General features: G+C 46.7%; 1 protein-coding gene across 1 annotated transcript in view; it reads left to right on the top strand.

Annotated features, from left to right (window-relative positions):
* Positions 1-1,241: 1,241 nt before the first annotated feature.
* LOC142582657 (RYamide neuropeptides-like) overlaps positions 1,242-26,236 on the top strand; it is a 64,917-nt gene continuing 39,922 nt past the window's right edge. Inside the window, exon 1 of the mRNA XM_075692579.1 lies at positions 1,242-1,352. The gene's annotated coding sequence lies outside the window, so the exon portion shown is untranslated. The remainder of the gene's footprint in view (positions 1,353-26,236) is intronic.

The raw sequence follows: 26,236 nt of genomic DNA, 5'->3' as shown, positions 1-26,236 counted from the left end.
ACGTAGTGCAAAATTGCATACGATCAATGCAGCATTTTTATATAAAATTAACAAACTAACGGCTCTTAAAAGCGTATCCATTGCGCGCTTTCAATTCATTAAACGAAACATTTTCCTGTTTCAGTGAAGTATGTCGTAAAGCCTACTACAAAGCTATGAAAACTCATATGCATATGTCGATGTCCAACCGCAACTTTCAACGGGACTCCAAGGTAAAATATTATGCTTCTGACAACCAGCGCCGCGCGCCACCAGTTTGCGAAAGTGCTTGTTAAGCTAAAGTCCTTCGCGGTGCCTTCGGCAAATAATATTGTGCTTATAGTCTAGCCCTTGAGGTAGTCCATCCACAGTAATAGCGTTAACGTCGTTGGGCTTTTTGTTTCTTAAGCTTAACGGCCTTAACAACCTAAACGAACTGCCTGTTCGCTTAAGTTGTGAATCGAAGTGCAAAAACTCAACACGGGAAGGAACCACTATCGCATGTCACCAGCAGCACAAACGAAAAGTCATCACCTTTTCCATCTGCATATTCATGTTCAAAATTAACCACAGCCATCATACCACAAGTTGCAAGGTCTTTTTTTTTCGCAATGCGCTAATGATCTGCAGTGGGTTGTGTGAGTCCTCGGGTCCGTTAATACACACGCGTATCGTTATTCATACTACAAACTGTGAACCAATTTCTATTTTGATTTTCAAGCTTCTGCAGTGACGAGAAACAGCTAGCTGCAATAAACCCTTCTCTTCCTACTCAGTTTAACTTTAACCACCAGTGCTGAACTAGCCAAGGCGCACCCATAAGTTCTGCGCGGCAAAAGGACCTCGTCGTCTTTTGCTTGGACGTATCGTGCGTTCAAGTCGCGCGGAAAAGGCCAAGAAGAAGCGCTCGTTGCATAAAAAAAAATCGAATGACGCAGCATAGTTCGCGCAAGAGCGTCTTGCGAAGGCAAACTTTAGCGTAGCGGAGAAGCAAAAATTAGAAAGGCGCCCAATAAGAGGAGTCAGAGTGCGCCGAGACGAGCGCGAGCGCTGTGGCGATTGGACGACGCCCCCGCTGTCGAGCGCCAATGAGCGCGACAGGCCCAGGTCACGTGCCACGGTGACGTCGTCCGCGCAGAGGCGTGCAGCCGACTCGTATATCGGTATAAAACGAGTCGCGAGAGCTGACGAAAAAACTTGGACCTCGCGCGGTGCGAGCAGTGCCAAGCAGCGGGGAAGCAGGAGACAGACACATCGAAGAAGGCAGTGCAGCGCCATCTCTCGCCTAGCGACAGAGCTCCGGAGTTTTTATTCCGACTCGGGCCGCCGACACCGGGACCCATTCGAACCACCGACGCCGCCTCTGAGAAGCTGTGAGTGAGATGTCTTGATCACCTGCTTGTTATGATGAGCTACGAACCGCATTCAAGACGACGTTCCTATAGAAATATTCTGTTCTTTAGTCAGTCCCTTCAGCATGAGCTACCTCTCGACAGGACACTCAAAGTTACGAAGTTTCTTCTCTTAATATGTTGTAAGGATGACCTGTTTAGCGTTAGAGCAGAGAACAAATTGTTAAATCGAATGATTCAACATTGTTTGAAGGCCTAAAGATCACTCAAAGATGCGAGTAGGGCAGTCAAGTGAACACTTGTACAAAAGTGTTTAAAACTGAACTAGAGAACCGTTCAAGAACTCTGTCATAATTATCTGCGCGTTATTCTATAATAGACCATGACGTTAACACGCGCAGATATATTTACAGCGAAGATGTCTCTTTTATGAAAATATCGGTGTGCAAATGCGGCGACGAAAAATTGTAAACGACATTTTTTTTCATACTACAACCCATGGAAAATTCTTTCAAACACTATCAACAAAACGCAAGAATTGTTGTGATAAGACTCTGGAGACTCAGTGCTCAAGGTACCCATCTACACTGCATGCATTTTGCTGGGATGGAAAGACTTAACATTTTTGCAGGACAGAAAGAGAGAGACTCTTTAAAGAATTTTGGAGAGATTTGCCTGGCGGCGCTCTTAGCGTGCTGCTCCAGTTGGGCTTGGTGAATAACAAAATGAGTAGGTTACTTTATTGCCCTTTCTGGCTCACAGTGTGTCAGCATTAATAATCTGCAGCTTGGTAGCTGACCCACCACTCAAATTTGGCTGACATTAGCCTGCAAGCCCCCCCCCCCCCCCCCGAAAAAAAAAAAAACGTGTCAGAAGCACACAGCAATTGAGACCTACTTCAATATAGTTGGTTTCTTACGTTCTAACTTGTAATATTGCTCGCAAATGAGACAAAAGAACCCAAGGCCAGCGTTACCAGAGATGCAGTAGAGAAGCTGTGTGGAACGGAAAGGGTTTAAAAAGTCCCCATACCACAAGCGTCCCTTTATTCAGTTGAGGTGACATTTCATTTACAATCAGTCAAAGCAAGGCGGTAACATAAAGCGTCAAATGTGACTACGGAGCAGTTCGCAAAAGTCGAGACTATTTCAACACATAGCATACTTTAACACGATACCCACACCGACTGCGCCAGTTTTCCCGAATGTTCGATCTAACGGCGAGAAAGAAGCTCTAAGCAATGAAAGCCGTAGGCCTCCTTTGCTTAAGCGCCGAAGAAACAAAGGAAAAATACCCTTTTTTCGTGAAATAAGAACCGATTTTTTTTATTCACACTCCATTACGCGCTGCCTCTTAAGAAATAGCTCATTTGTTATCAGTTTCAAGCCGGGGCGAAAATTCGCACCATTTGCGGTGAGCATTTCCTTCTCTCTCTCTCTCGCCTTCCCACCGAGCGTTTCCTTGTGAGAAGGCGTGTACACGCAGTGGAAGATGCGCTTACGTTCGACCATTAATTAGCTTGTACAGAATGAGTAAGCAAGCGCGGTGTCTTGTGCATTGTTTGCTGCCAAACAGTTGGCCCTGGAGATAATTGGACATGCGGCGTTCTTACGAGGAACGCCGCCTGCATTGAGGCACAACGCCGTTGCAGAGACCACCTATTTAACTGCCAAGTTTCAAAGCGGGAGCATGCTTTTGAATTACATTTTTTTTTTCTGTGTAGCACCATTGCTCCTCCAGAAATCTTATCGCCTTAACCGCAACGCTTCCCCCAGCCAATGCGGTGCTCAGAAACGGTTCGCGACGATATTTATCTCACCGCCAAAGGCTGAAACTCTATTGGCCTACATCCAGGAAGTCGTCGCCGTCGCATTGTCGCTGTTCTCATTCGGCCAGCTCCAACATTTTTACGAGAGGCGAAGCACTACGATTCGAGTGCTTGCATTCATTTTCATATAATGCGCATTTTGTCGAAAAAGCTCAACGAATAAGTTACCCATACTAACGTGCCAAGATGCGGAAGGCGCAACGTACTAATACGTGCGATATTTTCTCCAGGTTAACTTTGGTGGTGCATTCTGAACAAGCGCGTGTAGAGAATGTGTGTAGTGCTGATCTACCCACTTTTTTTTACAACTTGACGACTGTGTTTGGAGTGCAGTGCGCTATGAACACCCTGTTAGAAAACTAGAACGCCTCCTCTTCGCGTCTCATTCCTAACATTTTTTGTTGTTGTTGCAGTAACACATTGCCTACATAAACAAATATAGCAAGCGTTACTGACAGAAGTTCCCGTCGCAACGCTCGACGCCCATGGTTAGTCATTTGGAAACTACTTTTGGCACTGCTGTTACGTTATATGCTATGGCGAGGTCGTTACTCGACGACGTTATTTGATTAGGCGCACAGCGTATATATGCCAGGCACAGTAGCAGTGCGTCGCTGGCTAATTCGTGCCTTACTAGAGACGGTGCGAATAGAACCTTCTCGCAAGAGGTGCTCCCTCCATTTCGCGGCATATGCATTACTGGCTCGCGCAGCAACTGACATGGAGTTAATCTCATTTTGGGGCTTTGGACACGCTGTCCGACCAGAATCACGACGCTCTCTTCTCGTACATGCTTGAACTATACACGCGACGCGTAGTGCACGCCTCGCGTTAAGCATTGTACGAAACTTCCGCTATCACGTGATAGCTCCGGGAACGGTTACGAATTCGCGACGTGTCTGTCAGAGTAAAGTTCGCTTCCTGTTTTTCTTAATGTGCGCTCCAGACAGCCGATTCTCGACGGCGCGTGTTATGGACGAGTTAACAGAGCTATGACGCGAGCAGGAAACCCTGCTTATGAAAAGAATTTCACTTGTCACAATGCGCGACGTTGTCGCAGTCGTGAACGAATGAATATAGGAACTGCTTTTTCCAGCTGATCACAAACGCGTGGTTTTGTGTGTCGGCCTTTTGTGCATTGTTTACCGTCTCTTTGTGTACCACGTTGTATATGGAATTGCGTTTGTTTTTTCTCCGTTTACTCAATTTCTAGCAAAAAGACTGAGTCATGCAGCGCAATGCCGCACCACAATCGGTCTGACAGAATTTTGGAGAGTACTTGCAGCTGCAGGTATAACCTCGGGTAATCATAAATGAACAGTAAAACGCTGTGCGCGAGAAGAGAATATTATTAACTATCTGGCGTGCTCGTAATAGCCAATTACGATTGGTGACCAATACGTTAGCAAATGCACTAACCGTCTATAAGCAGGAACATATTAAAAAATATGCAGGTTTGTAAAATCTTCCAACGATTAGCAGACGTCTGCTCAAGGTACCGTAAAGACATTTTATCTGTGTAACAGAGCACAAAGCTGTAATCGCATCAAACGGCACACCTGCGAACCTGGGAACATTAAAATTCATAAAGATTCTGCGGACATGACAAAAAGGCGTCGGGAGAGGAAGAGCACACAACTTTTGTGGAATACATATGCATTTCTTTACGATGATTCACCTTTAGGCGCAGTACACAAGCAGCAGCAAAATAAGAACAGCAGAAAGGGAAAGGCAACCCACAGTGTCTATATCATGGACACCTTTTTTTCCACTTAGCTTGGCCACAGGCCAATCAAACGCGGTCTTCATTCATGGGCGGCCGCTTTTCTTTGCTTTCAAAGCGAACAGCATTGCCTACCTTGACAGGGTTTCCATATATCATTGTTTGACAAGAGGCGAGGAGCGCTCAGAAGTGGAAAGGGCTCGGTGGGGCCGAGCGAGCATAGTGAAAGTAGATAACTGGATTAGGAGCATAGTACCGGCGACTACGATTGGTCCACTTCCCCTTGCTTAGCTTGCGGTGGCTCGTTGAAAATCGCGGTGGCGTACAAAGAAACATGTAAAATGCCGCTAAAACAGATCCTTGTCGAGGAAGAGTTGGCAGAACGATGTCGTACACGTGCCGAATGGGCTCTTTAGTGCGTAAACGTCACTTTGAAGCAGTGAGTTCTCGCGGTTTTGTGGCGACGTGTGACAGGTAGACAAAGTGGGCGCAGCCCAAAATATTCTTACTTATAGCGGAGGGCTAATGGTGAACAAATTGTAGAATAGAAAATTATTTTCCTTCGTTTGGGATTCTGCATAATCAGTATGTATACGTCATATCAGATAGGGAGTTTTCGCGATTTTGCTGACGTCACGTGGTATACAGGCCAAGTGGGGGTTGCCAGAAAACTTATCGACCGATCACGTAGGGCTATTGGCAGAAATGAACTACCAACAAACTGGAATAGCCTTACGTTATAGCACCCTGACTTCACAATAATCTGGCATTGCGCCAGCCTATAGCTACGAGACGTGCTTGGCTGCTTAAAACAGTTCAGACGACATTCTGGTGGCGACCCGCCGTAGTTGCTTAGTTGCTTTGGTGTTGGGCTGCTAAACTTGAGGTCGCGGGTTCGAATCCAGGCGACGGCAACCGCGCCTCAATGGGACGAAAAGACCCTGTACTTAGCAAAGCGCTGGTTGGGGCTAGTTGGTAATACATATTTAACACTGTTTTAGCGAAGAATCTACAAAAAACACAAAGGGACACGAACGGGACAGGCGCTAACTTCCAACCAATTTTTAATGCCAGACGTCGCGATTAAATACAGAAAAACAGAGAGAAGACAAGAGAGAACATCACATACTAATATGTGTTCGTTACTAAGCGCTTGTCACCAACTGCCTTCAGAAAAATTTATTTCTTTGGGAGATAACAAATGAAACGGTGAGCTGACGCACTCATAAACATCACTACTCTTTACTCTGGCGTCCACAATCTCCTACGTGCACCGATGATATCCCTAAACAAGACTGCAATGTTTCTTGAGGGCAGTTGGTGACAAGCGCTTAGTAACACACACATGTAAGTACGATCAAATGATTAGTTATGTTCTTTCTTGTCTCGTCTTTATTTCTGATTTGTCGGTTTTCCTGCATATATTCACGACGTCTGGCATTAAACATTAGTTATCGCAAGCTTTTGCAATAACGCAGTATCTTGTTGGAAGCGATAAATTTGCGTAGTCACAAAGCTGCACGAAGCCGGAGGGATGACGTTTGGTCAAATCCATCTACTACCCATTCTGATCGAACCGCCATGCTTGCGGCCCATGCAGACGCTAGGGCCACAGCTCCCTCTAGTATTTTTTGTAAGAAACTCTATGGTAAAATTACCAGTACATTACGCGCGAGAGATACTGCGTGAACCATAGTTTATAGCCTAGAGCGAGCCCCCCCCCCTCTTCCCCCCTCCATACGCATCGGGATAAACTCTAAGCACCCGTCCTCTCACGAGTAAGACGAAAGCACAGCGCATCCGAGTACAGTGAACCTCACTTTTACATCGCAAGCTGTTATGGGCTAATTCTAATAGTCGCTTCGGTTGGCGATGGTGTCCGCCGCCGCCAACGTGTGCGCGCAACAGCTATCGCCGGAAATTAGAAAAAAAAAATTCCCAGTTCCCGCGCCGGGATAAAACACTAGCCCGCTGCGCGGGAGTCAGCTACTCTACCACGGAGTCATGACAGCGCATTTTTTAACATGGATTTTATTACGATTGAAATGTGTTGATTGATTTATTACGAGACACTAGGCACAGTCTAGTTGCACGGGCAGTACACGAGCGCTGATCGCGCGCACAGCAGCACGTGTTCTTCGTCCTCCTCTTCACCACAATGGCCCCCGGGAGAGAAGAGGAGCCATCCTGGCGACTTACGGCGTAGGTAGGATGAGCGGGTCATAGTACGGCTTAAGTCGGTTGACATGAGCCGCATCACGCACGCGATGCCTAAGGTCGGGTGATCGTGTCACATGTTCTACAACATAGGTGACAGCGGAGGTACGATATATAACGTGGTAGGGGCCGTCATAGCGTGCAAGGAGTTTAGTTCAAAGGTCAGGGCTATGAGGTGGGGCCCACAACAAAACAAGGGAACCAGTCGGAAAAAGTGGTGTAAGCGCGCCACTGTCATGCCGCAGCTTTTGACGACCTTGAGCAGCGGTCGTAAGGGTTCGCGCGATGAATGAAATTATATATCTACATGAACTATTTACAATAATACGAGCACCAGGTGGTCATAAGCAAAGTACATGCAAAGTACATGCAAAGAAAAAGTCACACAAAGTGAGTGAGTGAGTGAGTGAGTGAGTGAGTGAGTGAGTGAGTGAGTGAGTGAGTGAGTGAGTGAGTGAGTGAGTGAGTGAGTGAGTGAGTGAGTGAGTGAGTGAGTGAGTGAGTGAGTGAGTGAGTGAGTGAGTGAGTGAGTGAGTGAGTGAGTGAGTGAGTGAAAAACTTTATTACCTCTAGATTCGCTGGTCTTCTGCGGTGTTCAGATGGCTTCGTCCATCTTCTAGCACAACGGTCGGTTGTCCTTAGTCCAGTGCTCCGCTGGATGCTGCTGCCAGTTGTGCTCGCCGAATCAGACCTTCTTGGTCGACCTGGCGATCGCCGGAGAGCACTCCCTCCCATTGCTCCGCACTCGGGTTTCATCACACACGCGTCCTAGCGCGCGACGAGACACGCGATGTGAGATGCGCGCCGCGTAGCGTTGACAGGTGCACAATTTGCATTTCAGTTGCATACTATTACACAAGGTGGAATGCCATGTAGCAGTTGCATTCATAGTTGTACGTGGTGGATAGAGAAGCCTTGAGGGAGAAAAAGATTAAGGAGATGTGTACAAAATTACCGGAATGAAAAACATGTATAGGATACCTGAATAAATCAAGCAGGCTAGGTGATTGTTTGTCACCGCCCTATTACAAAGGGGATGCCAATAAATCATCATAATCATCATCAGCATCATTTCGTGCCACTTGTCCCAAATTGACATGCGCTCCGCGTAGCGTCGTTACGCGCAAATTTTGCATTCCAATTGTGTTATATTCCAGCAAGTTTGTAGCGGCTGCATGTAGCAGTCGCGTGTAGAACTTGCATGTTGCATGTAGCAGGGCCTGGTCAACTCAAGCGGGCTAGGTGAATATTTGTCACCACCTCGTTTCAAATGGGATGCAAATAAGTAATCATCATCACCATCAACAACAGCATCGTATCGTACGACGGGTCCAGGGATTTGTCATGCGCGCTGCATAGTCTCGTTACCTGTGATTCATCTTCGGTACAACTTAAGGTACCTCCTCGCAAGGTACGAACCCTCCAGTGCGTGCTGCCGAAAATGGAGCCCCTACGGAGGCGCTCCTCCAGCTTATGCGGTGACTGTGCCGCATATGCCTCGCAGGCCTGCTACTTTTACAGCGAAGCTGTTTATGCGGACCCTGTGTCGTCGATGTCGGGGTTTGCTAAAACTATCGTCATCAGCAGTGGCCCAAGCGCCGCCGTCTTCCACAGCTGGCTCGTCGTCGTCCCTCGGCGTTACCGCACGAACGCGCTAGTGCCGCTGCTCCCGCGTTCGTCGTCATCGTCTTCCACAGCTGGCTCCGTTACCGCTTGTCATTCCTGCGTAGGTGGTAACAACTTTAATGAGATTCTGCTCAGTTATGATCTGGCAGGCCCGAGTCCTAGGATGGCCCCTCACGAGGAGCGACCCTTTCGGCCTAGGCAACGAGGGCTTTTTCTAGTTTTTCATCCGGCCTTCTGAGCAGCTCCTCCCACGTCTGTTCTGAGGGAGCTGGCAGGAGCGACCTGGGAGGGGGTAAGCCATCGCCCCCTCAAAGAATGTGATTTTGGGTAGCCAATGTTTGATTTTTGCAGTTTTGACATATTGGGTTCCATTACCCGTTGGTAATTATGGCCAGCCAATGTGCGCTGGGGAACGACTTAGTTTGGATTCGACGCAGGATCGAGGCTTGCGCTCGCGTGAGGCTTGCGTTTGGAGGCGGGTAGATTCGCCTTTTTTGCTTGTAGTAGTTTGTTATCTCGTGGTACGTCGTCGGTGCCTCATCCATGGGATCCGAGTCTGAGGGGAACACCTGCCGGTTGATTAGACCTCGGGCTACCCAGTGCGCCTCCTCATTCCCTTGATTCCCCGAATGGGCAGGGACCCATACGAGTTCAGCAGTATTTTCATTTGTAAAGTCCCGTAGGACTCGCGCTGCACAGACGCCTATGCTGCCTCTCGAAAAGTTGACGATTGCCCTATTGGAGTCGCTTATGATAGTTTGCACGGAGGGATTCATGATGGCCAAAGCAATGGCAGCCTCTTCCGCTTCCACGGTGGACGCTGTTTCTATGGTCGCGGCGTTGAGGATACTTCCCTCTCCGGTCACGACGCTCACTACGTAAGTTTGGTTATTTTGCTTTGCTGCATCGACATAAGCGGTGTGCTGGTTGCTTTTGTACCTTCCTTGAAGGGCCTTGGCTCTGGCAGACCACTTCTTGTCGTGTCTCCCAGGGAGCATGTTCTTGGGTAACGGTTTTATAACCAAACGGCGTTTGACCGCACCGAGTAATGTTGTTCTTCCTGCTGAATTCATAACGGGATTCAGCCCGAGTTTACTTAGAATGACCCTGCCAGTTGCGGTGCTGGAGAGTCGTTCACGTTGGGCTGTTTTATGGGCCTCCACGAGTTCGTCTAGGGTACTGCATATACCTAGCTCAAGTAATCGTTCGGTGTTCGCATACCTGGGGAGACCAAGGGCAGCTTTATGAGCTGTGCGAATGACGCTGTTAACCTTTTCCTTGTCAGAAAGGCGTAGGTGGTAGTAGGGGAAGGAATTCACGATGCGACTGATCAGGAAAGCCTGCGTCAGATGGCAGATATCAGCCTCCTTCATACCGCGGTGTCGTGTAGCTACTCGTCTGATTAGGCCACATATTTGGCGGGCTGTGGTCCGTAATCGGACAATCGCCTCAGAATTATCGGTGTTATGTTGAATTAACATGCCCAGGACTCTTATTGTCAGTACGAGCGGAACTGTGCCGTCTTCCATACTGACTCGTATAGGTGAGGTGGCGTCCCTTTCAGCGGCGTGTTTGGTTGATTTATCTCGGATGACGAGAAGCTTCGACTTTGTCGGCGAGCACGCTAGACCATTCTGCCGCATAAAATTTTGTACGGTATCCGCGGCTGCTTGTAATGCTTCCGTGATTTCTCCATCGGAACCGCTATTGGTCCAGATGGTGATATCATCGGCATAGATGGAGTGCTTGATATGCGGGATCCTTTCCAGTAATGGAGGCAGGTTTCGCATGGTCACATTGAAAAGGAAGGAGGAGAGGACCGCACCCTGAGGGGTGCCCCCTGTACCTAATTGAAATTGTCCGCTTTTAATGTCCCCAAAATGTATTTTTGCAGTGCGATCCTTGAGAAAGCTGGAATTTAACTTCTGTCGTCGTAATGGTGAGGCCGCGTTTACAGGGGTATGAGCCATTGCTTAAGGAGGTATGAGCCATTCATTGTCTTACGTAACGGACAAAATTAATTCTGAAGCAATTTAATTTTTAAGAATCGCAAGCCGCAATGCCGGGCGGATGCTACTAAACCCCGCAACCGAGCTAACTCGAGACATCGAACGCAAGCGAAAACGGCGGACTTCGGACATACCGTCACTGACGTCGCATTCTCCGTCGCAGGCGAACGTGTGTTAAACTCATTAAGAGACACAAAGACGTCAATCGTCAAAACAATTGCAGCGCCCGCATCTCCAGTGGTGGGCCTTGAGCCTAACACACGGAGCTTTGGATTCGTGGTTCCGCACATTCCATTGGGAAGACCACGAATAGTCCGTGCTCCTGAGGAAGAAGCTGCCTACCGCGAGCCTCAGCAAGAGTTGGCTCGTGAACGGGCTCGTCGTCGTAGGACCTGCCTCAAGCGCAAAAAAAAGAAGACGAAAAAACACCGGGAGACGTCAACCTAGGGTTGACCTTCAGGACCCAATAAAGTTCTTCATACCATACCATACCGGAGAAAAAGGCACTCCTAAAGTATGCACACCACGCGAAGCACGCAAAAGCGGAAATGATGTGAAAGAATGGTGAAACAAAAGGTATACAATATAGAGCGCTTGCGAAGTTTGACTTTCATGGCCTAACACTCGGTGTAACTGGCACAGCTTCGCTGTTCGACCATCAACACGGACTGGAAGGAGCGGTGATTTTTTGTATTGTACACCATATACAAGATCGGCCTTTGTTTTTTTTCAATAGACCACCTACAGTATCGGCCCACTATGTAAATGCAGGGATACCGAGTTCGGCCCTCTTTCCTCAGAGAGAAAGTTTCCAAGCAGACGTCTCAAACACGCAAACGGCGGAGGGGGGGGGGGGGGGGGGGTAGCTTTGAAGCTGGCCAGCTTCAAAGCTCTTAAATGCCACTCACAGTAGGGACCCGGCTTCCGACGGCGAGTCAATCAATTAATCCTAGGTGACTGTCGCAAGAGGATTTTAACTGAACCTCTCTCACTTCTACATCTAATATTTGGGCTGCAGGTGTGTTGTCTCGTTCACGGCAATCATTTATCTAGGCGCCTGGACGCTCCAAAAATGACATCTCCCCCCCCACCCCGCCCCCTTTCCATGTCCTAATTACGCGTGACTTTACGCGTGACTTCAAAGCTAAACCGTCACCTCTTTTCTTTCACCCCTCTTTTTAGTGTTAAGCGACCTACAAATAATATAAGCTGTGCGCCAAACATGCACAGATTTCAAAGCTCAACGCTCGTTTTAATGATGCTATATAGACCTTCCGGCGCGGCTTCATTGATCACGCGTGAAAGCCGAAGACGACGAACCAACGCATTCGTTAGGCACTCGCTGCACGGACCTGTAACCTCGGACGGCAAGGCAAAAATACGTCGACGATTTCGAAGATGCGAAATGGAAGGAGAGCATATGTTCAAAAGGCCTTCTTTGGGAGAAATGCAGCAAGTTGAGCTTTGCTTTTTTTTTTTTTTCGTCCGCGCAACGACGGGATGGGCGTGCGTTCCACTGACGGCATAGCCTTATTGGCTAAAAGTAACAAAATTGTACATGCTCTTTTAATCAAACAGAATGTATCAATGCAGTGCGAATTGGCTGCTTCACAAACATCAAACGAGGAGAGTTAGAAGTACGTCCACTTCTATACAAAAAAAAATGGAAAGAGACGGATACATTTCGTATGCTTTATTTTTTCGTGATAAGAGTTCTTTCATTACGTCGCGCCGTAATCGCCATTGATACCAACACACCTTTGCGACAAATGTGCCGGTGATTGGTAATAGGCACTGAAACGACATTCGTTGGGCGTGACAACTCACCATTCCCGAAAGTAATCAATTCCTGGCCTACTATAGAAAAAAAGAAGGAGCTCTAAACTACGCGCACATTAAATTGTAAAACACGCGCACCTGTTACTTTCTTTCATATCTTTTTTGACAACGTTGCCCCAAGAGAAGCGTGCAGCAGTACAACTGTATAGGAACTTATTTTTCCGATAGCCTTAACCTTGTACATGCATAGAGACTACATCGCAGCTGGATCATGTAGCTCGCTTCATTTCGTGAGCCGAAACGATCGGAAGGTGCTACCGCGGGCACACGGACTTGCATACATTAGTAAAGCCAGCAACAACGACTGTGACCGCCATAAACCCTGGATGGATGGATTGAGACAAGTTTCTTGTACGTCCGGCAAGGTTTAACGCGACCCGGGTTCAGGTCTCTCACGGGGGAACGTCAAGGCCCTGCCTCAACGCCGCCTCTTGGGCTTGTTCGACTGCCCACGTCTGGATTCCGAGGTCTGAGCTGCGCAGAACAGCAGCCCACCTCGACGACAGGGTCTCCGGGGCAAGTGCCATCCTTCCTATAACTACACTGCACTCTCACAGCGTGTGTTTAAGTGTTGCTGGTCCTTCCTGGCACAAGTTGCACGTGACATCCTGATGCCCGAAATAAAGTGCAACTTAGGCTTGCTGAGGGATCCTTGCGGCTTCGAGTCTCAGAGCAATACACATAGACACCGTATTGTGGGCTAAGGAATAAATTTGTCCACCCGTGTTTCTCCAACGTGCACCCGAAGCGCGTACGGTACACAAGCGTGTTGACATTCAGGTTCTATCGCGATGTGGCAGTCACCGCCGGGAATAGAAACGTGGCGACTTCGTGCTCAGCAGCACAACGCCTCAGACACCGCGGTACCAATACCAGCGCCGCCAACGACTACAGCTGCGGTGCGTTGCAAAATTACTCCTGCTGTTCCTCAGTGAAATGGGGCGCAACCCACTCTGATCGTTATGTGATCGTTATTATTTTAACGCGATAGTGTTAAGGAGCGCGTGTCGCAGAAAACCCGGTGTCGGCGTCAGGTGTCGTTTCGGCAAAGTGTTTTTTCGAACCTCCCATAGCCGGGCCCTCCATGCGACTCAAGGAACTTACTGAACTAATGCATTTAGCATTTCTCAAGCTAAAATGTGTAGAAAAATTGTAAAGTGCGATTTACACGCAACCTACAGACATGATAGCTCTCATATTGTAATTCGGATATACGTGAAAACGTAATTCGGTGACGCGAAAACTCAAACAAATCCCTTTTCCAGCGTTTCTACAATTCATAGACCGCCAACGATGTCCGCGATATGCGTGCGCCGGTGGGTGAATATCTCGGAGTCCGAATAGCTGCGTGCCCGCTTCCTTCAAACACTTCCCAATGGCGTTCGACTCCGCCGCATCGTAAGGTCCCTGAGTAAAACTAAAAGGTAGAGACAATATCTTGCCGCTGCCGCTGCTGCGAGGAGCATGCGAAGAGGTAGGAGAGAAGGTCTGCGTCCCCCAATTGGTTGAGCGCCCGTCACGTGCCATTTTTCGTGCCCTTTTCTCTATTGTTTCTTCGTTCCCGCGTATCCGTGCACTCACCATCATGGCAGTTCCCCGTCGAGTTTCCGCGGCGAGGCTTTTGCAAGGGATTTCGGATGTTTTGGCTAAGTTACATGGCTAACTGCGTTAGTGAAGAACTCACTTTTTTGTTTTGTTTTATGTTAGGGATGATTTTAGGATTACTGGAGGAGCAAACGTGTACGAACGGAGCTTTTTTTCTTTGTTGACAGGGTACGGAGCTGAGGCATGGGTAAGCTTACGCGTGGGTGCTATTTTCGGTACTCGTTCAGATTTGTTTTCCTGATCGCGCTATCGTCGACAGGTGTATGAAGCTATGGAGTGCGTAGGCTGCGTTCTGTCATATATCGTGCTAGAGACGTAACACGCGTTATTGTTGTAGTACTCAGAGTATGTAGCTTTATCAATCCATGCTTTTGTTAGGCGCTGCAAATATATTTTGTGGAGGCAAGCTCCTCACTACCAGTGCAAACGATTTTGACTTTTGTGAGCAGGCTTTCTCCGATTCGCCGTCTCGGCAGGATAAAGTGGTGCACGAGTTTGTTGGTTCATGTTGACTTAGAACTGCGCAAGGGAGGAAAGTGCTCATTGATGGAAATCATTCCTATGTGTAACTTTCGTCCTTGGATACGCTTTGTTCACAAATGAAGTACACCTTCGACTGTGATGTTTGCGCTTGAGAGCCAACGGTACCAGTTTGTCATACAAGCGTAGGACCAGTTTCACTGCATAAAGAGATGCCAGCGTCATGACGAAAAGACGAGCATAGCTGAGATGCTCCGCGTTGATCGTGCACGCTTCTACATTACGCTCGCGTGATCCAAACTAATATGTCACGCGCCTTGTGTTTGGTCATCATGGTACTAAAATGATTAAATTATGAAGCTGCACAAGTCGGACACACGACAGCCGATTGGGTACGCGCAAGTACACACGTACGCAATTCGAGCACCGCAAACGCATCCGAGTTGTTGAATCGGCAGCTACACAGTGCTGCACACACGAGAGCGCATCGCCTTTGGCGTGTACCGGCGAAACCTTCATCGCAGACTTTTCGCGCCGGGCAAGTGTCTTTAGAAAGTCAAATAAAGCATCTGATCAATGCAATAAAAATAACACGCGAAGCGGGTTGATCTGTGCAAGCCGCGACAGTGTTTTTGCCTACGAGTACAATGCATGACCGTGAACGACGTGACACTCAAACAAAGCTCTGGCATGTATATAAACATCGTGTACATTACGTATAATCATCATTGGCGAGACAAGTAATTCTGATTTTTGTGCTAGTACTCGACACTAAAAGGAATTTGTCCACCAAACTAGCTTCAAAAGCCTTCTTCTAACTGGAAGCAAACAGCCGACCCCCCCCCCCAAAAAAAAAGAAAGCGCGCAGTTACGCACTGAAAAAGCGTCTGCTTCTACCAGTTTCATAGCGTTCCCTCATCGCTATACTAGCACAGCACAAAATAATCAAGCCTTAAATACGGTAAACATTCATGCGCAAACACCCAACAACAATTTTTACTGTCTCACCTCGTGTAACTCTATGGGTGGCTTCCGAGCGAACGACCGAACTGCGAAAGCGAGCTCCGAGAGAAAGAGTGAGCTGCGAGAATGCCAGGAGAAGGAGAGGCCGACCTAGCTTACCGCATCGCGCCCAACGCAAGAGGCCGCGTTTCTACCAGAAAGACCGCCTTCAGGCATAGCGTTCACCGCGATCGCTTCCTTGGTAAGCATTACGGCTATATACGCTGCAGTTGCCGGGAAGCGTGAGAAGCAGTCGGGGATCTTTGAATGCTATCGGCGTTCCACTCTTGAAGGCGAAGCTTAAGCGTCCTCCAAATTTTTAGTTTAAAAGGAACATAAGGTTAACTTAAATAAGTAACTTTGTGAAATAAAATGTCAACTATTAGAGAGATGAAGGATAAAATATCTAAATATTGCACTAGATGTTTGTGAGCCAAACAGAAATGAAAAAGAATAATTCCAGCGTGGAATTCTTTGTCTCGCGCAGAAAATTGGAGAGGGTATGAGAAGTTTTCAAGTGGCTATAATCCAGTACAATTAGACACAAGATAAAGCCGGTAAAGTCAAATCCGAGCCATGGTTCTGCAAGGGTTCTTCTAAAATATCTTCATTTTTATATTGAACCAGCGACATGGCAAAAATAAATGTTGCAGAGATTCACTCTCACTGCTCAAAGGACGCGAAGCTGATATATCTTGACCAGACTATGAAGATAAAAGTTCAGTGGAGGGACTCAGCAATAGCCTCTCCTTCTGCTGACTTTACGCATCTAAGTTATTCTTGGAACCGAAAATGGTGCCCTATGCGACGATTCGAGGTATTATTTACAAGGCTGCGTTCCCGTATTCCACCCCTAAAATATTTACTTGTACCGATTTGGTCTGGCGGTACCCCCTTATGCTACCTCTGCAATGAACCAGAATCCATTCGTCACTCTTGATATCGTGGCGGTAGTTTTCTACTCAAAGAAAACGATGTTTGGTAATTTCGCTTCATAATCTATGGCTGCCTTTACGCAGTGCTGTTCTACTCTCATTTGGAGCATCGATATTAGGATACAGCCACTGGAAAGTTTGCCTGGCCATTTATTATTGTCTCTGTGACACAAAAAGACTACCTTTTTAACGTTTTCCATTTTCCACAATTGATTTATTTCGCCTTCCATAATTCACAAATAAAAAAATTCAAATATCAAAAAGACAAATTCACAGTCATAATATTGATAATATCATTACTCAGAATTTTACTTACTTGTTCTTTATGTCGACCATTTACTTTACGCTTTCTTAATATAAAGTTGATGTTACTCTGCCTGTTTATGCAAGGCTGACTACCTTATTACACAATATTTTATTTCATTTATGATCGGTGTCTTTCTCATCTCCGATTATGTATCTTTCCCTTGTCTTTTTTAATCATATTATCACCTGGTTTGTGGCCTATCCATTTTTTGTACCATTAAATCATCATCATCATCATCATCATCATCATCATCATATTCTTGTATTCGATACATCAGGTATTTTAATGGAGGGCCACTTGTTCCAAGAAAAATTTAGATTCGGGAAATCAGGTACGAATAACGATGGTTTGGCGAATTTATATGTTATAGCAAATCTTCTGAATCTCGCCGCAGTGATGACAGCCGACGTTGATGCAAAGTTACTTGGCGATGGATCATGACCATCGTCGTCGTCGTCGTCGAGAAAAGCCGCAAGCGTTCAGCGCGATGAGTGTACTTCCACAGCCTAATGCTGACAGCGCATTTGAAACTGCTGCTGTACCTGTTGAATGTACGACACACGTGTACGGTCTGCTGCGTTACTCGTGATATACATACGACATATATGCGAGTGACTCAGCATAATCGCGCATCAGCGAACAAATATGGCAAGAAAAGCCAGCATTTCGCTGGGCCTGATCGAGAGCGCACGGAATGGTCGAAAATGTAGAAACAGCGTGGGAAAAGGTAAAGAAACAGCTGAGTCAGCAAGAAGCTTTCTTGCGGTCTTTTAAAATGCATCTCTGTCTGAGGTAGCGTGCACACGCGGCACGAAGTAGTATTGAGCGCCAAGATGGAATTTGGATGAAACGCTGAATTCTGGATCTCGAGGAAGTCAACCTGAATTTTTACGGTGCGAAAATGACTGCTCTTTTAGGCACTGGCATGCATATATACGCGGCATATATAGCTCCTACTTGAGAGAAGATAGGAATAGCGGACTTCAAGCCGCTGCCAAAAAGCACGGGAAAAATTATGTTGACAAGGAAACAGGCCCACACCAAGCGCCACGAGAAACATACTCTGTAACTGCGTGAAAGCAACTTCCTCGCTGGCAGTTCTTATAGAGTTTATGTGGGCGCATCTGTCCGAGGACTGGAGGAGCAGCCAATATTACGGCGTCTACAAATATGACAGCAACCTAATGGACAAGCAAGCTCCACCTCACGAAACACGCCGTTTAGTGTTCTACGGCAAAGCTGTATGCCATCCTAGACTTTGCCAGACGTGCCGAGTACGCTGGTCACAAAATGTCAAGCGCCGGCAAGCCTCACTACAGTCTTTAAGGACTCTCAAGCTGCCTTTAAAAGCTGCAAATACGCGCGCACGACCACCTCTCTGGCAAAAAAAAAAAAAATACTCAGCCTGCATGCCTGTCGCCTGCATGATTGGGGCATGATTGATTACCTACCTGAAAACATGCAAATTCAGTTAGTTGTGCGATACCATGGAAGTAACAGGCCAAGACAAACACCACTGGTGCTGCTACCTCCTCACTAGCCCCAACTCCATGAACATTACTCCTCATCCCTCTTAGGCTGCAGCACGCCGGCAGCATACCGAGTCTGCAAAACACTGCTGCGGTCGCAAGCACGCTATGGCGGTCGCTAAGGAAATTCTTGGATGATCCTCAAACTCCGGCCACATCCACCAGTCTTCACCATCTCGGGCGTACCGTCCAAAGAATCAGTTACCACGATGGTGATTCATAACTCTCCTCCAATCGGCCCATAAAGCGGTGAAGGCACTTATGTGCTTCTTGAGGACGACGGGCTAGTGTGAACGTCTGTGACTATTAGTGCAATTACTATTAGACCACACGCGTCAGCGAACTCACCAATAATTCCCTTCTTTCCTTCCCTCCTCTCTCTCCCTGTAATCTTTGTTTTCCCCTTTCCCATTCCCCTGCTGTAGGGTAGCCAACCGGACGTTATTATGGTTAACCTCCCTGCCTTCTGCTTTTCTCTTTCCTTCCTTCCTTCTTACTTTTTTCCTTTCCTTTTCTCCTTCCATATTCTGAAACTAATTCTATGTAGCCCGCTACGGACAAGTAAAGATTGCTGGCTCTCCCGTCATCGACAGTATATGTAAGCATGAAATGGCAACCGGCGAAGCAGACTGGTTGGAGATGGTACTAGCCACAATTTTAAAATGGGTGTAATTCATGTTCGCCACGGCACACCCCACCACACCAGAGCGCACTATATGCCATACTGTGCACTGGTCTATAGGGAAGCTACCCAGCTAGAAGAACAAAACCGGCTGAAGGCGGCACAACAGGCAGCGAAAGACGCCAGGGAGATCGAGCGCACTGCCCAGCTAAAAGAAGAAAAGCGTCTGAAGGAAGGGCGACCAGACGTCTCAGCAAATCTTGATTCTTGCGCCGTGATCTCGACGCAACAGGTCAGGTGTTCGGCCGCCACTGAGCAAAGGGATGGCTTCACGGAGCCTTCACTTGCCAAGGCTGTCTGCGCGACGTAATTCTCTCTCAACTTTTTCCTTCCTCCATGAAGGTAAAGCAGCGCATCAGATGCATCCGACGCCACGCCACACAGCAGCTCGACGAGCGCAGTTTAGATCCGCGAAAAATTCTCTTCCCCCGAACTGAAGCGTACGGTGTCCTGTATCTGCCTTTTGAACGTCGCCCCCCCCCCCTATTGTAAATGGCAAATAAAACTACAGCCTACTAGGAATTACAGCTTGAGTGATATTGTGAACAAACAGCAGCCGCTTTACTCCTGCGGCTGCTGCGTATGGCGCGGCCGCGCGAGCCCTGTCTTTAAAGTTATCTGCGATGCGGACAGTCTAGACGTCTAGGTGCACCGAGCTTCGTGTGCACTATAGCACGAAGTGAGACGTCACTGCAACTTATTACAGTGAAAGCTGTATATCCTTATGTTCCGATGGGTCTGTCATGTCCGTAGGCAAAACTCGGGAAGGAGCGAGCCGCGTGCGCCGCTGGGTTCCCTGCAGCACCAGTAGATGGCGCTCACCTCTGCGCATCCGCGGCAGTGGCGTCGGCGGCCTTGCCGAAAAAAAAAAGAAAGAAAGTTCGCCTCCGCGCATAGCGTTCGTGGCAACTGTTTCCCGGTAAATATTACGGTTGCATAAGCTGCAGTTGCCAGGAAGCGGCAACTGTGGCATGAATGAATGTTTGATGGCGCAAGTGCCGGGTATGGCCAAAGAGCGCTATGCCCGTGGTAATGAGTTCGCAGTGTAGTTATGAGTTCTTTGATGTTGATGTGACGTGGCTGTAAAGGGGCCTTAAAATGATTGCTCTAAAGTGCGTAAAGTCTATGTGTAATAAGATTATGGCGATGACACATGACGTGTGCTATGAGCATTATAGTGCATTGCGAAAGAATGATACGATATCCAGAATATGTCAGATGCTAAAGTTGACTAGAGCGCCGCTGCCCCGTTAGAGCCCTTGAGACACAAGGAACTGTGGCATACGAAGCAGGGAGTGACGTAACTACACTTTTGCTGCGTGCTCCTCCCTGTTTGCCTGTCAATGACCTGGCAGTAACACTGAAAACAGTGCAACTTTTAAATAAGAAAAAAAAAAGTTAAAACGTATGTAGGGCCGGAGAAAAAATGGACTGGCGATAGGGCTTATGCTGATCTCTTGAGCTCCGATTCGAAGACATCAGGCTTCTGCCCTTTAGTTCAAATTCTTGATTTTCTGTTCACTGTCCTGAAGGAAGTGTTTGTAATGAGCAGCTACTATATGGGAATGAGACAGCTTGTTATAGAAACCGTGCAGTCTGGTACTTTTTATTTCTTCTTGCTTTTTTTCGTGCTTTTTGGTTTGGTTACCGTTAGGAATGCCCAATAGACTACATTCCCGATATTCCTGCTCCTTAAGAATCCAAAGATCTCGTCTGTACATCGAGAGCAGCAGACAGCGACGTAGGCCATGAAACTTCTCAAGCTTTCCGTACTCATGCCTCTGTAGTAGAAGGTGTAGCAGCTGAATAGATTATCGCTTCACTTTCTTGTGTGCGTAGGTCTAAGCCGATCAACCTAAACAAGAGGTGTGCATTCCCGACTGCACTGCGTGTTGCTCTCTATTTCCACAAAAAAACCTTCCGATTGCGTAACAAGTTATTTGAAAAAATACACTGATTGATTGATTGATTGATTGATTGATTGATTGATTTATTTATTTATTTATTTATTTATTTATTTATTTATTTATTTATTTATTTATTTTATTGAAATTAAAATAATAGAAAGAGATGTAGTCACCATCTAATAGTGACGGCTGCTCCTTTTCTCATAGCAGATCTCATAGCACAAGTGCCAATATATAAAGAAAAACATGCACTAAGAAAATGAGAAGAAACGACGTCACGGGGTCATAAATCCACAGCACACAGTCCTATACATCCACGAACATATAGACATAAAAGTCAAAGGCAAGTAGCACCACAATGAGTTTATAAACGAAGTCACAAACAAAGTCACAGAAGCGGCCGTGATATAGAATGCGATGAGCACGTGAACAGAAGAGGAGTTACAGAGTTAAAATATTACATGCACAGAATATGACAGTCAGGAGTGAGTTTCACTACAGAATACAAAAGAGTATGACATGTAATATGCAAGCGCTAATAATTACAAATAATGAAAGCAAGTTGTAGTAACATTCTGTGTCTATTCAGTGCGATATCTAGTACTTGTTAATGATTTCTGTATCTTCGTAAAAATGTTCTAGAGCATTCAACGCTTTTCGCTGTGTTATTTTCGATGGTCATGGGCCCAGCAATTTTGCGAGTGAAATAGGTCGGTGAGGATCAATGAAATGTAGCACCTGTTCTGACGGCCATCTTTGCGTGGCTTGCCTGGGGCATTCGAGGAGAAGAAGGCGAACATCCTCCTCGTCGCTGCCACAGGAGCAAGCCGGGGAAGAAGCCCGTTTTATTCGACATAGAAAATGTTTGGTGTATGCTGTTCGAAAGCGCAGTCGATGAATTAGTGTCTCGGTTTATTCTAAAGTTCTGCACCCAGGCGGGTTGAGGGTCCACTTCGTAAAGAATCAATTCCTTAGTGTTTTCATTGAACCAGGTGATAAAGGGATGAGTTGAATCTCTGCATCTTTATAGGCCGGTTTGGCAAACGGGTCCGCTAATTCATTGCCTGCTATACCAACATGTCCTGGCACACGCTGTAATATCATTTCATATTTTCTTTCAGTAGCGTGAGTTAAACTCTTCAGTATTCCCTATGTTATTCGTGCGCGTGGTTATTTGTCATCAATACTTTCACATAATAAAGCCATATTGATTGATTGATTGATTGATTTCCTAAATGCCTCTGCGACAATACACAAGATTATGTACAAAATATATATAGCACACAATAAGGTAAATAAATGTTTGACTGCGATTTAGCATACTGTGGACGAAGTAAAAAAAAAAGTACCACTGTTATGTAATATGTGCAATGTACTGACTTCAGCATGATATAATGAGAAATTCGTGAAGTAGAAATTGAGGCACAGGTAAATAGATTCATATAAAAGTATTATTGTGTAAAAACACTGAGTCGTAACTTTGTTGCAAACGCGTGATGGGATAGGCAGCTTGTACATGTAGGTGAAATGTATGCAAAGGCTTACACGCTTTGCCAGACTGCGGACGGAATTTTATAGGCATTTGCCCGTTTATGCTTAAAAACATGCAATTACTTGTTGCCACTGACGCACACTTTAGAAAACCATTCTTAGCAACGCAACGCTCAAACCACTACGCTAACACAGTGGGTCATAGAGACTTAATCAACTTATATAACTAGGGACCATCACAGTTAGCACTAAACCTTCTTGTTATTCCACAGGGGGAAGTGATTTAGTTGTATGCTTGAATTTAAATATCACCCATACCTTCTTTTTAGAGAGTAGAACAACGAAAGAAAATAACTGGGGCTAAATCGCTTGAATCCATTTGAAAGTGCAAGGCAAGTGCTTGTATCATCTGCAAGGCAAACCAGGTGGAAAGAAATTAACGGCACTCGAGCTGACGGGAAGCAGAACAATGCAGTTAAAGAGCCAGAAGCAACAAAACTTCAGCTTGTCTGAATTGGTTTTAAATGAGGAGTATACACTATTGCATCGACCTTCGGCAAGTTGCAGGGCTGGTATTTGTCTATCCTAGAGGTGGCTTAGCGGCTATGGCGTAGCGCTGTTAATACAGCACGAGGTCACGGGGTCAAAATTTTGGCCCCGACTGCAGCATTTCGATGGGGGCAAAACCGATGGGTGCATTCGGAGCACGTCAAAGAACCCCAGGTGGCGAAAATGAATTCGTAGTACCTCACTAGGGCGTGTTTCATAATCATATCGTGATTTTGGCACATAAAACCTCAGAATTCAATTAAATTTGTATTCGTTGAATTTTAATATTCCTAGACATTAAATATCACTTAAGCAGAAGACACGTACACTTGGTGGTTAACAGGCGTGACGTAAATCCTAGCAAGTCGCCTACTATATTCCTCAACGCGCCTTTGGCGCTACTTGATCTCGAAGGTCATGCCGCTGAGCTGCGAATGCAGCTCTACATCGACCCTCTCTGAAGCTAGGATCTCTACGCGGTTTAATTATTTGTTACAGTTAGCCTTCATAAAAATCTGGTACAGTGTGGCCTTAATTTTGACTTCTTCTGTTCTGATCTTTACAATCGTTCACTGCATGACCTGATCACATTCCACAGCATGCTGCGAGGAGGGAAAGAAAGACGTTTATTTTTACGCGGTAATGTCGCGGTAAAATACACATGGCATTCTCACCACGGTGACAATGCCATGTGTGTTTTACCGCGGCATTACCGCGTAAAAATAAACGTATTTTCTCGCTGACTCTTCTTTCGCCCCTTTTCCCGCTCATTAGTTATGGTAATTCATTCAAAGCACATTATTATTCGTTAAATAGGCGTAATGATGCTTGCCTTCACGACACGACTCACGGTTTGCAAAGTTTCTGGAAGCGGCTGAAATGCAAAACACACACTTTGGTTACCTCGCAATGTCGACGCATTTGCGTACTTAGCCGGATTCTGCGGTAATGTTGATAACGATATACTAAGCATGAAACGCTCTATTGAGTCACGATTTTAATTTACTAAATTCAACTTACTAAAGTTAACCAATACTCATGGTTATAAACTCTCCTAATGCAAGTTCCAACCTCTAAGTTGTCTTTCTGATAATGGCCCCCAGGGACCTTTTTCTGTCTTCATATTCGAACAGCGCCTGACAGGCCCGACTGAATAAAACTAAATAACGCACACGCCCAATCGAGAAATAATACGGTACCTTAGTATTATTACACAAGAAAAATATGGCCGTCGCGAGATATCACGCCACCATTCTACTTACGGCCACAGCCACCAACGCAGGCACGTTAGTACTGGTCATTTCGAAAGCATGTCGCACCCACTGACAGCGTAATAGTTGCGCCTAACAGAGCGCCAGCTTGTTGCAGAGTTTTGGTGTCCGTAGGCGCGAGTGTCGAACGAGAGACAGAGACAAGTTAAGTATCGAAACAAAGCCCATTCATTTAGGCCCACTGACCGCTAGCACTGCGACACGCTTTCGACTGGTTGCAGCGATTGACTCTCAGCGTTCGCCATTTCTTCTGAATTAAGCGCACTACTTACGTACAGGTGCCCCTGCAGAAAGGAAGCGTGTTGATTAATTAAATGAAACGTCGTTGAACTGATGGGCAGAAAAATTCAGTGTTCAGGACGAAGCACAGGGACGCACATTTTGCCACGTCCGGATAACGAAGACGTACGTGCGTGCGTGCGCGCGTTCGTGGGCATTTTTCTATGTGTCGTAAACTTTATTGAAAAGGGGAAAGGGAAAGCGGGAGGTGGCTGAGAGATCGGGCTCAAGTAAGGCCCCGGGCCTGCTTGGCCTTCCCCGCCCCGTCCACCAGTTCAAGCTGTCTGTCGACGTCCCCGGAACTGAGCCAGGCTGTCCAGTCAGTTTCGCTGCTGACGGGGGGATGAGAAAACGGGAGCAAGGTGCATTCCCACATTACATGCGTGAGTGTTCCTCTTTGTGAACAGAGCCTACATAGGTCGCTTTCCTCGCCCCCTGTGATTTTGTTAATGTACTTTGGGTGTGGGTATGTGTCTGTCTGGAGTCGCCCAAACGCGACCGCTTGCGTTTTGTCGAGTTACTTGGCCGGTGGTGGGAGCGCGCGACCCCTCAAGTGATGCCTATGGGCTATTTCGTGATAAGTCTGACAGGGTTCCTCTTGTCTCTCCTCCTCGTTCACGCCGTGTGTCAGTGTGCGAAAATTCATGCTTGTGTGTCTTCGCAATTGTTTGGTTTTGCCACACTGCGCGATTGCTCTACAGGCAAAGCACGCTTTACGGGGCACATTTAAACGCACAAATCTTGTTCAGGAGTTGTAGTCGTTGGCACGAACCGAAATTGCACAACGCTCAGTAGACAATAGCACAAGAATCGATAAGCTACAAGAGCAGATTTCTTGCTTAATGGTAAATTATTTGCTTTTCTTCGTACTTGGGACTGCATGGTAGAAAGCGAGATACGCTGATACGAAAGGGTGCTGACGAGGCTATCACGTCAGTAATGCGTTCCACCTGTTCGATCAAGAAGGCTGCAGGCTCGTTAAGCGGGGTGTGTCGCGTTTTCTTCTTCGTCTTCTGGAAGTACACTAATCTCACAGATCATAGAAAGCGTGGTGTGTATAGGTACGCATACAATGAGAGGCGTTCAACTTTGAAAATTGCCAGCAGTATAGGCAAGGCTAGATTGGCCTGCTGCAACTCAACCCCCCCCTTCTTCCCTCCGGAAATCACTCGTTCGATTGCTCACTCAATCACGGATTCTCATGACTGTCTTTTCTTTCTTCTTTTTACTACAACTGCATGAACTGAAGTTTGTTCTGGCCACTCTACAAGTAATTTAGGTGACGTGAGACAGTCTAGGTTGCAATAGGATGGCTGCACGTATTTGTGATGGCACTGGTGGCTTACTTTCCTTCCCAGTGCAGGTGTCTTTCGGGAGTATCACGAACACATTGCTGCGCATTTGTGCTTTTATATGCAAGCTTTATTTGCAATGCAGTCTTTCCGTGCGGTAACATCGACGTTTAGATCAATAGTACGGTATTTTAATCACTGCACCTCAGTCACTACCAAGTCATTTCTTTCTATAATAATGCAGGCAGTACCGATGCCAGCAGTATTTCCGGCGAAGTTGAGGCTCTTGCGACATTATTGTTTCAGAAGTATAATGGCTATTTGAAAACGGCAG

The sequence above is a fragment of the Dermacentor variabilis genome, chromosome 5, assembly GCF_050947875.1.
Source record: "Dermacentor variabilis isolate Ectoservices chromosome 5, ASM5094787v1, whole genome shotgun sequence".
Classification (NCBI taxonomy): domain Eukaryota; kingdom Metazoa; phylum Arthropoda; class Arachnida; order Ixodida; family Ixodidae; genus Dermacentor; species Dermacentor variabilis.
Note: the sequence above shows the minus strand (reverse complement) of the source record. Positions and strands in the feature narration are given on the sequence as shown.